This window comes from Papaver somniferum, chromosome 1, assembly GCF_003573695.1.
Source record: "Papaver somniferum cultivar HN1 chromosome 1, ASM357369v1, whole genome shotgun sequence".
In the NCBI taxonomy this organism is placed as follows: Eukaryota; Viridiplantae; Streptophyta; class Magnoliopsida; order Ranunculales; family Papaveraceae; genus Papaver; species Papaver somniferum.
The window spans coordinates 117,828,649-117,841,591 of NC_039358.1; the positions used below are offsets into that span (position 1 = coordinate 117,828,649).

The 12,943-nt window shown below is 35.3% G+C and overlaps 1 long non-coding RNA gene across 1 annotated transcript in view; it reads right to left on the minus strand.

Moving 5' to 3' along the window:
* Positions 1-845: 845 nt before the first annotated feature.
* LOC113298008 overlaps positions 846-12,943 on the minus strand; it is a 16,004-nt gene continuing 3,906 nt past the window's right edge. Inside the window, exon 2 of the long non-coding RNA XR_003333952.1 lies at positions 846-1,044. This is a non-coding gene — a long non-coding RNA (uncharacterized LOC113298008). The remainder of the gene's footprint in view (positions 1,045-12,943) is intronic.

A 12,943-nucleotide genomic window follows, 5' to 3' on the forward strand; every position in this document is an offset into this window, starting at 1 on the left:
TTACAAGTCCTTTCCAAATCGTGGAAAGATTCACAGAATCAACAGAATTATCATAATACAATTTAAACAAAGCATGGAATGCACGGACATACAATACATAAGTTTATTAAGCATAAGCTTTTGTAAAAGCAACAACAATGGTTACGAAAGAGTTAAATGTATTCCCACCTCTTTTGATGAAAAGCCACGTTTACCTCGAGATCCACGATCCACTGGTTCGTCCTTTGAATCGATCGTTGTTAATAAAGTCTAACTGTTAATTACACAAGAAGTCTAAGAATCTATCTAAAAGGCTCACACAAGGCTCATAACATAATCTCATACAATTCTCTAGTTATAGGCAAAGTGAACTACTTTAATTGTTCTAAGCCCATTTAAGGTTCTACACATCTTCATTACCCATCTCCTGCATATCTAATGGCTTACTAATTAAATTAGATTAGGTCTATAGTCTATTAGATAAGACTTACGAATATCTAATAAAAATAGAAGGAACCAAAGGCTAATTTAGACTATAAGAGTCCATAACATCAAACTAAGAATACATAATATTAAGCCCAAGTCCATTAGACTCGACCCATTACACAAGTGCTGACCCGACTGGGTCAACTAGCGGTCAATGATGGTCAAATGGTTCAACTAACAATCAACGTCCATAGTCAAGTCAAGGTCCTGGTCAAATGGCCGAAGGAACCAACTCAGTCAAGGTTTACTAAGTCAGTACTGGGTCAAACCTATTCAGTAGAATAACTGGTCGACTCAGTCAGATTGACTAAGTGAGCTAACAAAGTGAGTCAGATAAACTGACTAGGATAATTAATAGGTTTAATGCTAAATAACAGAAGTCTAACAATCACTAAACATTTCATTTATTCAAACAACTTCAAAACTAATTACAAACACTAGTACAGATTACCTGCAAATTGCAGTTCCAAGCTTTCTCTCTTTTTACAACTACCAACTCAACTTCACATAACCTGATTTCAGCATTACCATCTCTAAGGAACATCAATCTCAAATCCAGTTCATTCCATTCATCTAAACCTTAACTGATCTGCCAAACAATTCCATTTGTACCAGCTGATACAACTAATACTGCCAACTCAACCAACACATTCGTTCTCTACCCTCTGCGCATTCAACTTGAATCCCAATAGCAACACCATTATCACTTCAACATTCAGACGCAAAACATCTCATTCAACTGGATCAATCATAACCATTATGACTTCACTACAGCTCAACTCTTCCCTGCCACTGACAGTTCCATTCATTTCCTCTCCAGACCCAACTTGAACTTATAACAGCTCAACTGTCTATAACTTCACCACCACCATTAGCTTAACAAGTCTAACATCACACTCATTGACGCTCAACCGAACTCAGATCAACTCTAATAATCAACCATAACAATCTCCAAACCAAACTCATCCTTCAGTTGTAACAATAGCTCAGTGTCTAACAATTCCACTAACTACAACTCCAACATCAACCTCAGTTCAATCCATAATTGTACAAACTGTGAAATCAAAACAATTCAACTCATGCTACTATAATTAAGACAGACCAGAGACTTACCAAACTGTTTGCATCCTCTGACTTTTCTAATACGCCGAATCAATTCCACCAAAGACCTAATTATTCGATTCACCACTAATACAGCCCCAAAACATCCTATTAACCCCGATTCATCGAATCAATACTTCAATTAAGAATAAACCCATTATTAATTCAATCCCCTTTACATCAATTCCATCTTCTAATTCTTATTATATATTTCCTGTAACCCTAATTTCTGACTTGGGGAAGAACAAGACCAACCCTAATTTATAATTCTCAATTTTATAATTAAACCGAAATTACAACTCCATATACTTGATTCTACTTCATTCTAAACATACCCATCTTCAATTGCTTACATCCATCCTTAATTTCACAAAAAACCTCAACTAATTTAAGAACCCTAACTTTCCAAATCTCTTCTCCTCTAACTCAAACCCTAATACTCAGTCTAAATCTTCATGGAAACACAACCCATCTCTAATCTTCTCCTTAATTACTCAATTTCACCATCCACATCTTCACAGAACTTATTAAGAAAACCTAATTCTTAATTTGACTTCCTCTTTTGAGTCTAAATCAGCAACAAACACCATCACCATCACCACCAACTATTGTATAATCTTCTACACCTCCTATCGATCACAAAACTTCCGTTTAATCTCTCGAATTCGACTGAGAAGGAAAAACATGAGAAGAAAAGAGAGAGAAAGATAACAGAAAGAAAGAAGAAGAAGAAAAGAAGAGAATGCAATCTTCTAGAACCGGCTGGGGATAAGGCCGTCCCAAAATGCTAAAGGCACACGAGAAAAGGAAAAGGGCATCCAGACGACTAAGATATATCTTCTTCGTCCGGTGTCCAAATTGTAGTTGCAGGAAATCCTACACTACACCCCTCATATGATTTCATTAACACTCAACTCATTTTTAGATTAACAATCTTAATTTTATTAATGAATCTTTGAACAATCTTACAAGAAAAGATAAAGGAATCAAGAATAACCACTGCTCTAGATTTTCTCTCTCTTATTTACTTGTTTCTTACTCAGAAAATATCTCTCTCCTCCTTTACAACTGAACGATTATTTCTAGGGAAATACATAGTGGATGACAGCTAATCTGTCCTTTATTTTCGGATATGGCTTGCGACATTCTCGCAACCTTGCAAATGTTAATCTCGCAAACTTTGTAATTTTCGCAGGACCATCACATCTTTCTCCTGATTTTAGCTGACTTCGTTTATTATGTCATTTCTGAAATTGTTCTGCGACACTGTTGTGTTGTGTTGTTGATAATTTCGCTGAATTATTATTGCTGCGAGATTCTGATCCTACATCTTGCTTCTTCTCATATCTTCTCCGCGAAGTAGAGAATGATGTGAGAAATGCCGCAATTATTCATCATTTCATATTCTGCATTTATCACACGTATCCTTTTTCCCATCTGTTTCTTGACACGTCTTTTGTAATTGCTGTTTTTTAACCGCTTATATATTTCCGTATTAATCGTGTTTATCTTCTCGAGGAAAAATTCCCTCTATATATACTCTTTCTCACTCTCTTTTTCTTTCTTTTTATTTTCTCTGCAACTTCATCGTTCTTCTGCAAATTCCGTTATTGCAACTTTTCTTTTTTCTTCTTCTTTCAATCTTTTTAAGTTCTTCTTCATCTTCATACTGTTCCCACTGTAGATCTTCATCATTCGTAATTTTCTTCGAAATAATCTTCCTGCTAGTGTTTTCCATGGATTCATCAAGGTTAGTTTTCTTTTTTCTTCCTTATGGGTTTTGCTGAAATTGATCTTTCTTACTGCATTATTTGATGTTGTTTATGTGATTCCCATACTCTTGTTATTTCAGCAAAAGCGCCTCCAACACTAAATTTACGATTCAGAACCCTAATATTCCCAAATCGCAGCATAAGATTGTTGTGCATAAAAGAAAGTATGTGAATCAGAAGGTAGTTAGAAACATTATTCTTTTCTAATAACAATATTGTTGTCTCTATTTCTTATCTGGATTGTAATTCGCAGGGTGATAAGGATGTCAATAAACCTCTCAATAAATCTCACCACCTTAAAACTGTTGAAACCTCTGTTCCATTCCATTTACTTATCTCTTTTAAATCTCCTGCGACATCTTCGCAAGATAAACCATCATCTCCAATTCACGAAAAAGCTGTCTCGGACTTCATTTCTTCAACTGACCTTTCAATGATTGAACCCCCCATTATTGATCCTTCTGTGAATAAAACTTCTTCTCTTCCTATTGATAATGTTTCTAAACCTTCTATCATTGCCAGTTCTCTACCTGGGCCTCTTCCCTTTTTGAAACAAACCGTGGAAGGAATAGATATTGCTTTCAAAGTTTTGTCTGAAGTCCTGGATGATGGCAAGAAGTCTTCCATTGATCCTGTCAAGTCTAGTATTTGCGAAATTCTGAGTAAGTATTTCGGTTCTGACAGAGCTGCTTCGCAAACAGCTTTGGAAAAAGAGTGTAATGCTCTTCGTCTCGAAAATCAAAAGCTTCAGAATGTTTCGTTGGATCGTGACAACCTTTGCAAAAAGAATGATGAATTGAGAGGTATGATTTTATTATCTGTGTCTTCAATTTGCCTTTCTAATGGTTTTATCCTTCCCATATTTAATTATCCTTGAAATCCCTCTTTCCCATGTTAAGCCTTAAACCAGAAACGAATAATGGAGAGATATCAATTTGAATCTGCTGTTGAAGAAGCCCGTGTTGATAAAGAGATTTTGATGGATCAATATAACAAATTAGATAACCTTTATTCATATTCTCTTGATCATATAAGTAATCTTACCAATGAAAATACCCAATTAGTTCAAAGGCAAGATTTATTAAGTAATGAAATATCTCGCCTTTCTTATTCTTTAACTAAAGCTAATTTAGGGATGAAAACTTTATCAGATGAGAATAAAACCTTATTTCAAGAGAAGCGAACTTGTTTAAACAAGATGGCGATATCTTCGCAACAACTTAGCATTCTTCAGAAAGTATGTGATGACCAAGAACAATCTCTAGCTCTTTGAGAAATGAACTTAAAGAAGTAACAGAGTCATCTATTGCTGAAAGAGATACACTCATTCAAGGTAGAATAGCTTTAAGTGTAAAGGAGAATCAACTTATAGAACAATATTCCAAATTAGAAGAATCTCATTCTTCTCTTGCGAAGAAAAATGCCTTTCTTATTTCTAAAGAGAAAAATCTTCAGTCTCGACTTAAAGGTTTAGTTGGAGATCAATTTGATGATGCAATGGACCGATGGGAGAATAGTTGTCTAACCTTGATTCAACACCTTATTTCGCAAAAGGAATGCAGTCATAATAGTTTGACTGCCTTAATTATCTTTTCTTTGTCATATCTTTTTGAGTTCTTCATCTTATTGAAATTTTGTATTTTACCTTTCGCAGAGTCTGAGAAGAATCTTCATTCATCCATTTCTATTTTGGAAGCTAAATATTCCAAAATTCGCAAAGAATATGCATTACTCGTCTCTGTCTTTACTGGTTCTCGCGACTGAGCAGAAAGAAGACTTGATTATCTTGCTTATTTTAAGGATATTCAAGATAGGAATCATCAGAGAGCACTTCTTCGTCAAGTTCATCTCTGGGCTGAAGTCCTTGTAAATGATATTTTATTGTCTAAATCTCTTCCTCCTACATCAATCGAACTTTTGGAAGTAGATGATGATGAAGTTCCTCGTCCTGCTGATAGTGATTATGATTATGAAAGTGGTGCAAAGGATAATTTCTTGGAAGATGAAGAAGAGATTCCTTCTAAGGAACAATCTGCTGGTGTTAATCAAAATGAAAATGAAAAAGAAATCCCTTCTGAAGAAGTAATTGCTGGCGATAATCAAGGTGCTAATCAATGCGAAGATCAGAATCGAAATGAAGGAGAGGCTTGCGACAATGAGAACATTGGCGAAGAACATCTATTATCTCCTTCTACTGGGATTAATACTAAAGCATGAGCTTCTTATCTAGTTCTATCTTCTTGAATTGTCTTATCTTTATTACATTTTGCGAATAATATTCTTCAACCAACTTTGGAATCAATTTTTCCTTTTAATATTTTGCTGGTGAGAAAGATAATGCTTCTTGTTTATTGATTCCCATACTTGCCTCTCATTATCTTTCTTGCGAAAAATAATCTGTTATGAATATTTATAAATATTTTGTTTTGTCATGTGGTCTTATTTTGCCTTCGTAATTAAAGGTCTTATTATGCCACCTCTTGTCATTGCGACAAAATCGAAGGACGTCCTTGCACTTTCATGCAAAAACCCATTGGTCTTGCCTTATCTTTTTATTTTATATTGTGGCCTCTTCAGGAATGTTGCGACAATATGACAGGCCTAAATATTCTTGCGAAAATAAAGCCCCATGACATTGCCGTCTTGCGACGAAATCGCAGGACGTCTTCGCACTTTCATGCGAAAACCCATTGATCTCGTCTTATTTTTTTTTTGTATTATTGCCTCTTCAGGATTGTTGCACAAATATGACAAGCCTTAATACCCTTGCGAATAAAAAGCCTCATGACATTTGCGTCTTAAGACACTTATCAGCTCTCTAATGGAGGGTGCCGCCCTTATCTCCCCCCTAGTTTCCCCTTCAAGGAGGCGTACTTCTACCATACAAGGTTATCTCCTCCCATCCAGTCTTAACAACAACCAGTTGTTTTCGCATCCTCTTATCCATTTTACCTATAGGGCTTATGGTTACGAGACTGCACCCTAAGTGGGGTTTTCTTCAGGCCGAGAACAGTATAAGCCAAGACTTGTCAAAAATGGCAACGTACGCTTCAAACGCCCCCGACACTCTTGACTCAACCTTGTACCTCGGCGCCTTGATCATATCTGCACTCCTTGGGAGAGTCCTTATTACCTTAGTCGCCCAACCTAAGTCATATGCTTAAGCTGAGAATCCAAGGTGCCTCTCCCGGATGGGCTTTATTGACCCCAAATCTCCATGACTCAGGTTCCGGTGACGGTGTAGCCTTTCCCTGAGCCATACAACAGGTACCCCCTTATGTGACGTACTTTAGGTCTTACATTTGCCTCTTGCGAAATTTTATTCGCGAACTAGGTCGTAAGCCATAAAGGTTCTCCCCTTTCTTTTATGTCATTGTTATGTGATTATCTCTGCAAAAGTTTCTAACATCATGATCTTGTTTTGATATGAATAACCTTGCAATTATTCTTTCAGAATCCATAACTTCTCAAAGCTTCTTACGGTTAATATCTTTTTAAGTACAACCTGTTCCATGGTCTGTCAAGTCTATGACCAACATCTCTACCTTCTAGATCCATTAATCTATAAGATCATGTTCCAACTATCTCCTTAATGATGTAAGGTCCATCCCATTTTTTCGCTAATTTTCCACCATTTTCTCGCTGATATATTGGTGTCTCTCGCAGAACTAAGTGTCATGGTTGGAATTCGCGTACTTTGACACGTTTATTATATTCTCGGGCTAATCTTCGCTGATAATTCTCCATATGTTGTAAAGCTTTTTCTCTTCTTTCTTATAATTCATCAAGTTTGTTTAAGACAAACCCGCACTAAGATTTTTCTCCCAAGCTTCTCTCTTTGTTGTCGGAATAACAACTTCTGTTGGTAACACCGCTTCAACTCCGTATGTTAAACAAAAAGGTGACATTCCAGTAGCTTATCTTCTAGTTATATTATAAGCCCATACTGCATTATGTACTTGTTCGCACCATGCTCTGTGTTGCCCTTCCAATTTCTTCTTTAATATATCTGCAATTGTTTTGTTTGTTGCTTCTACCTGCCCATTAGCTTGTGGATACAAAGGAGTAGACTTTCCACATTTTATCTTAAATGCATTAAGTAACATTTCTATGTTTTGTCCTTCAAACTGTTTCCCATTATCAGATACCAACTGCGCAGGAATTCCGAATCTGCAAATGATATTTTCGAATATGAATGTAAAGATATATTTTTCGCGAATATGTTGTACTGCCTTCACTTCTGTCCATTTTGTGAAATAATCTGTTGCGACTATTAAGTATCTTCTTTGTCCAGAACCTGGTAAAAATGGCCCCACAATATCTAAGCCCCACTTTCCAAAAGGCCAAACACTGGTTGAAGATGACAATGGTGCTCCAGGTGCATGTATTTTCTTTCCATGCCGCTGACAATCTTCGCAACGTCTTGATATCTGTTTTGCATCTTCGTGCATGTATGGCCAGTAATAGCCTTGCATTTTTGCTCTATGTGCCAAAGATCTTCCCCAGGTATGATTGCCAGCATCCCCACTATGTAACATTTTTAACACTTTTTCTCCTTCCTCTCGTGTCAAACATCTGAGTGATGGTCCATTAAAAGATTTTCGGTATAGCAGCCCATCTCTTAATTCATAATTCGTTGCGCGGCTTTTTAACTTGTGTGTTTCCAATCTATTTCTTGGTGTTTCTCCTTTCGTCAAATATGCATGAAGTTTCATTCTCCAATCTGCGATATTGTTCGTTTGTTCTTCTTCTTCATCGTCTATTATCATCACGTCCACTTCTTCTTCTTTATTGATTGATGGTGACAGTAGTGTTTGTATTTTTATGCATCTCGCAGTTGGATCTGTCATCATGCTTGAGATCAAAGCAAAAGCGTGTGCGAGTCTGTTATCCTTCCTTGAAATGTGCCTCCATTTTATTTTTGGGATTTTCGCTGACAATTCTTCAACGAGCTTCTTGTATTTATTCAAGGATGGTTCATTTGTAGTATACTCTCCCTTTATTTGGCGAATAACTAGCTGTGAATCACTAGTGATCCTGGCATTTTCTAGTTTCATTTCTATTGCGAATTTTAAGGCATGTATCACAGCTTCATATTCCGTTTCGTTATTAGTGGACGCGAATTCCAATCTGAATGAAAAAGCCATCTTTATTCCTTCTGGCAAAATTAAAACAATTCCAACTCCATTGCCTTCTCCATTTGATGATCCATCTACCAATATCTCCCATCTATTTGGTTCTGTTAATAAATCTTTTGGATCTCCGTGTTCTTCTTCTATATCCATCATTTCTTCTACCGCTTCATCTTCTTCTAAAGGAAATTCTGCCAAGAAATCTGCAACAACTTGTGATTTTGGTGAAGACAAAATTTCATATTTAATATCAAAGTGGCCTACTTGTGCATTCCATCTCTCCACTCTTCCTGATCTTTTAGAATTCTTCATCACTGATTCAATTGGTACTTTCGTTAATACCTTTATCTTGATCGCTTGAAAATATATGCGGAGCTTAAATGATGCATAAACTAATGCTAAGATCAACTTCTCAATCTTTGAGTAATTCTTCTCGGCAGTATTAAAAGTTTTGCTAATGTAATAAATGGGTTTCTCCACTCTTGCGTCTATTCGCAATAACACAACACTTAATGCATGCGACGTCGTCGCAAGATAGATCAATATTTCTTCTCTTGATTCTGCTTTTTGTAAAATAGTTGTATTCATAAGATGTTCTTTGATCCTTGAAAAGATTTTTCGCATTCATCAGTCCATTTGAATTTCGTACCCTTCTTGAGTATATCGAAAAAATATTTTCATTTGTCTGATGATCGTGAAATGAATCTCCCCAGCGAAGCTAGAAGCCCATTCAACTTCTGTACATCTTTTATTGTTGCTGGTGTTGGCATGTCACAAACTGCTTGCACTTTTTCTGGATCAACCTGTATTCCTTCCTTTGATACAATGTAGCCTAAAAAATTTCCTGATGCAACTCCAATAGTACACTTCTCAGGATTCAGTTTAATGTTATACCGCCGCATTTGTTCAAAAATCTCCCTCAGGTCCTGTACATGGTCTTTGGCTTCTTTACTCTTTACTAACATGTCGTCCACGTATACTTCTAATGTTTTGTGTATCCATTTTGCGAACACCTTCTCTACCATTCTTTGGTATGTCGCTCCCGCATTTTGCAAACCAAATGGCATTTTCGTGTAACAATATAAACCTCTAGGGGAGAAGAAAGCAGTATGTTCTTGATCTTCTTCAGCGAAAGGGATTTGGTTATACCCTTTGTACCCATCTAAAGACAATACCCTATCATTTCCCGCTGCGGATTCCACCATTTGAGGAATATCTGGTAACGGAAAACTATCTTTAGGGCAAGCTTGTTTAAATCAGTGAAATCTATGCAAATCCTTATTACTTTGTTTTTCTTTGGGACAATGACCATATTCGCTATCCATTCTGGGTATTTAGCTTCTCTTATGATTCTCGCATCAAGCATTTTCTATAGTTCTTCTTCTATTTAGGAATGGTAAGCTGTTGCGATTTTTTTATTTTTTGTTTAAATGGTCTCACATTCTTGTTAATCTCCAATTTGTGGCATGCAATTGATGGATCTATTCCCGGTATGTCATCCATGCTCCCTGCGAAAACGTCTTTATATTCTCGCAAAAGGTTAACAATTCTTTATTCTTCTTCTTCTATATCCATCTTGGTTCCAATTCTCAATATTAGAGGTTCTTCTATAGTCCCAACATTTATTTCTTTTGTTGGTTCTGCGGCAGTGTAACTGGACTTGGGTTCTCCCATTGGTGTTGGTTCTTTTATTGTTTTCACAGGTCCTTCTCCTTCTTCCGAAATTTCACTGGGTATTCCCTTGCCTTCTTTTGCCCTTATCATATATACTCTAAATTCTTCTTCTTTCTTTGCTTCCTTTGCCAATTTTCTGCGAAATTGTTTCCTTTTTGCCTGTCCTTCATAACGCTTTACTTCAATTTGATGACATAATTTCGCATTGTCAACATCTCCTCTGATTTCACCTATTCCATTTGGTGTGGGGAATTTAATGCATTGATGCAACGTTGATACTACAACTTGTATCGCATGTATCCATGGTCTTCCTAGTAACATATTATATGGCGATTCCATATCCACCACGCATAGTGTTACGTGTGTTTCGATCTCTCCAAGTGGAATTCGTACCACTATTTCTCCTTTAGGTTTTGTTGTGGATTTTCCAAAGCCATGAACAAAATATGTTGAATTGGACATTTCTTCATCTTTAAATCCCATTCCCCTGAATGCATGATAAAATATTATATCCACTGAACTTCATGTATCGATTAAAGTTCTGTTCAATATCCATTCTCCCGTGGATTTTGTTGTTGTCTCCTTCTCTTTTCGCGTAATAGGCACTGTAATAACCAATGGAGATGTGTGGTTCAAATTTTCTTTTGGTATTTCTGCCGCCATGAATGTAATTTTTTGCTTTTCCCAATCTTTCAAGGGTGATGTCTTTTCCACCGCCATAACCTTCCTTCCTTCAAAATTTCGTTTATGTATTCTTCCTTTGATGTTTTCATGGAATTCATTAACCATTGTTTTTGTTATCATATTACACTCCAATATTTTGTCATCTTCAGTGACTCTAATCATTTTTCTTTTAACTGGTTCACTGATTTATTTAATCACTTTCTTGATTTGAACAATCTCAACAACAATCTTCAACTTTCGATCTTTAGCGTCCCTGTTTCTAGCGCCATTATGTAGTTGCAGGAAATCCTACACTACACCCCTCATATGATTTCATTAACACTCAACTCATTTTTAGATTAAAAATCTTAATTTTATTGATGAATCTTTGAACAATCTTACAAGAAAAGATAAAGGAATCAAGAATAACCACTGCTCTAGATTTTCTCTCTCCTATTTACTTGTTTCTTACTCAGAAAAGATCTCTCTCCTCCTTTACAACTGAACGACTATTTATAGGGAAATACATAGTGGATGACAGCTAATCTGTCCTTTATTTTCGGATATGTCTTGCGACATTCTCGCAACCTTACAAATATTAATCTCGCAAACTCTCTAATTTTTGCAGGACCATCAAATCTTTCTCCTGATTTTAGCTGACATCGTTTATTATGTCATTTCTGAAATTTTTCTGCGACACCGTTGTGTTGTTGATAATTTCGCTGAAATATTATTGCTGCGAGATTCCGATCCTACACAAATGACACGTTCGAGTAGTCTATTTCTCATAACTTTTCGAGATCTATTCAACGGTACTAGTTTCGTATCTAAATCATTGTTAGATTAATTTCTATTAATTAACGTTCAGGTTAAACTAATTGAGTTATTATCGACTAATACATCTCTTGACTAGTCTAATAGCGTTGACGAGCTTGAAGGTACTTACATTCTCCCCACCTGATTTATTTTTGTCCTCGAAAATCAAATCATCCTATCGGTCTTCAAAAATTTCCCACCTTATAGAACAATACCATCTCTTGTCTAAGCGCAAATAACATAAAATAAAGCACAAGCCTATATGGCTCTACAACTAAAATCTAAAATTTGTAGCTCTAAGCTCAACTATGCTGATTTTAGGTTCTTTCTATCAAATAGGGAAGTCTAAGTTCCTTACTCGAATTTCTATAATGGAGAACTATAAATTTTAGTCTTTAAGATCTCTACACTAATTTCTATTTCATAAGATATGTGTCTCTAAATACAAGGAAGATTCTACGAAAGTATTTTTATAATTATCGGTTTTCTGAAAGAACTAATTCATACTCCTATGATCGGTCATCTCTGAATGCAGTTGCCCTGTCAAGGTTGGCTAGTCCCAACAATGCCTTCCTATGAACAGAGAAAACGCAACCTTCACTGTTCCCCAGTGCTGGATTAACTAAGCATTAATTTACTAAGATTAATTAGTCTCTAAACTTTTATCGTAATTAATGTAATTCCAATAAATTTATTTCATAAATTATATATAAGAAATTTACATCATTTTAAACAATTTAGTTATCTGAATTTATTTCTTTATTTCTTTCACCAATACAAGTAATCCCAATTCGATTTTACGCCAATTTATAATATTTGATAATTTTAACTTTAGTGTAATATCATATATAAATTTTTTTCCAAATACAATCTACTATAAATTCGCTACTAACCTAATTACTCGAATACTATTATTAACTGTATTATTATTCTCATTATTCTTAAGTTGATAGTCCAGTTGGTATACTAAGTCTTAATCTTCTAAATACAATCTTACATTCACGTAAGGGTTGATATGATAGATTTTACTTATTCATTTTGAATCTGTATACTATATCTTGTTAAATATTGGAGTTAATAGTTTAATACGATTCAAATTTAAGTCTGCATAAAATTATAATGGACCTTATAGTCTTTGCTATTAATGTAAAGTTTCCTATTAAAAAATCATATTAATAAATAAATTTTATTTTCTTTTAATTCTAATATTATACTAAACATCTGAATATTAATATTACTACTTCATGGATATTCATTTCATTTTAAAGATTTACTGGATCATCTATTAGACTAAAAATAATTTCGGTACGAGATTATTAA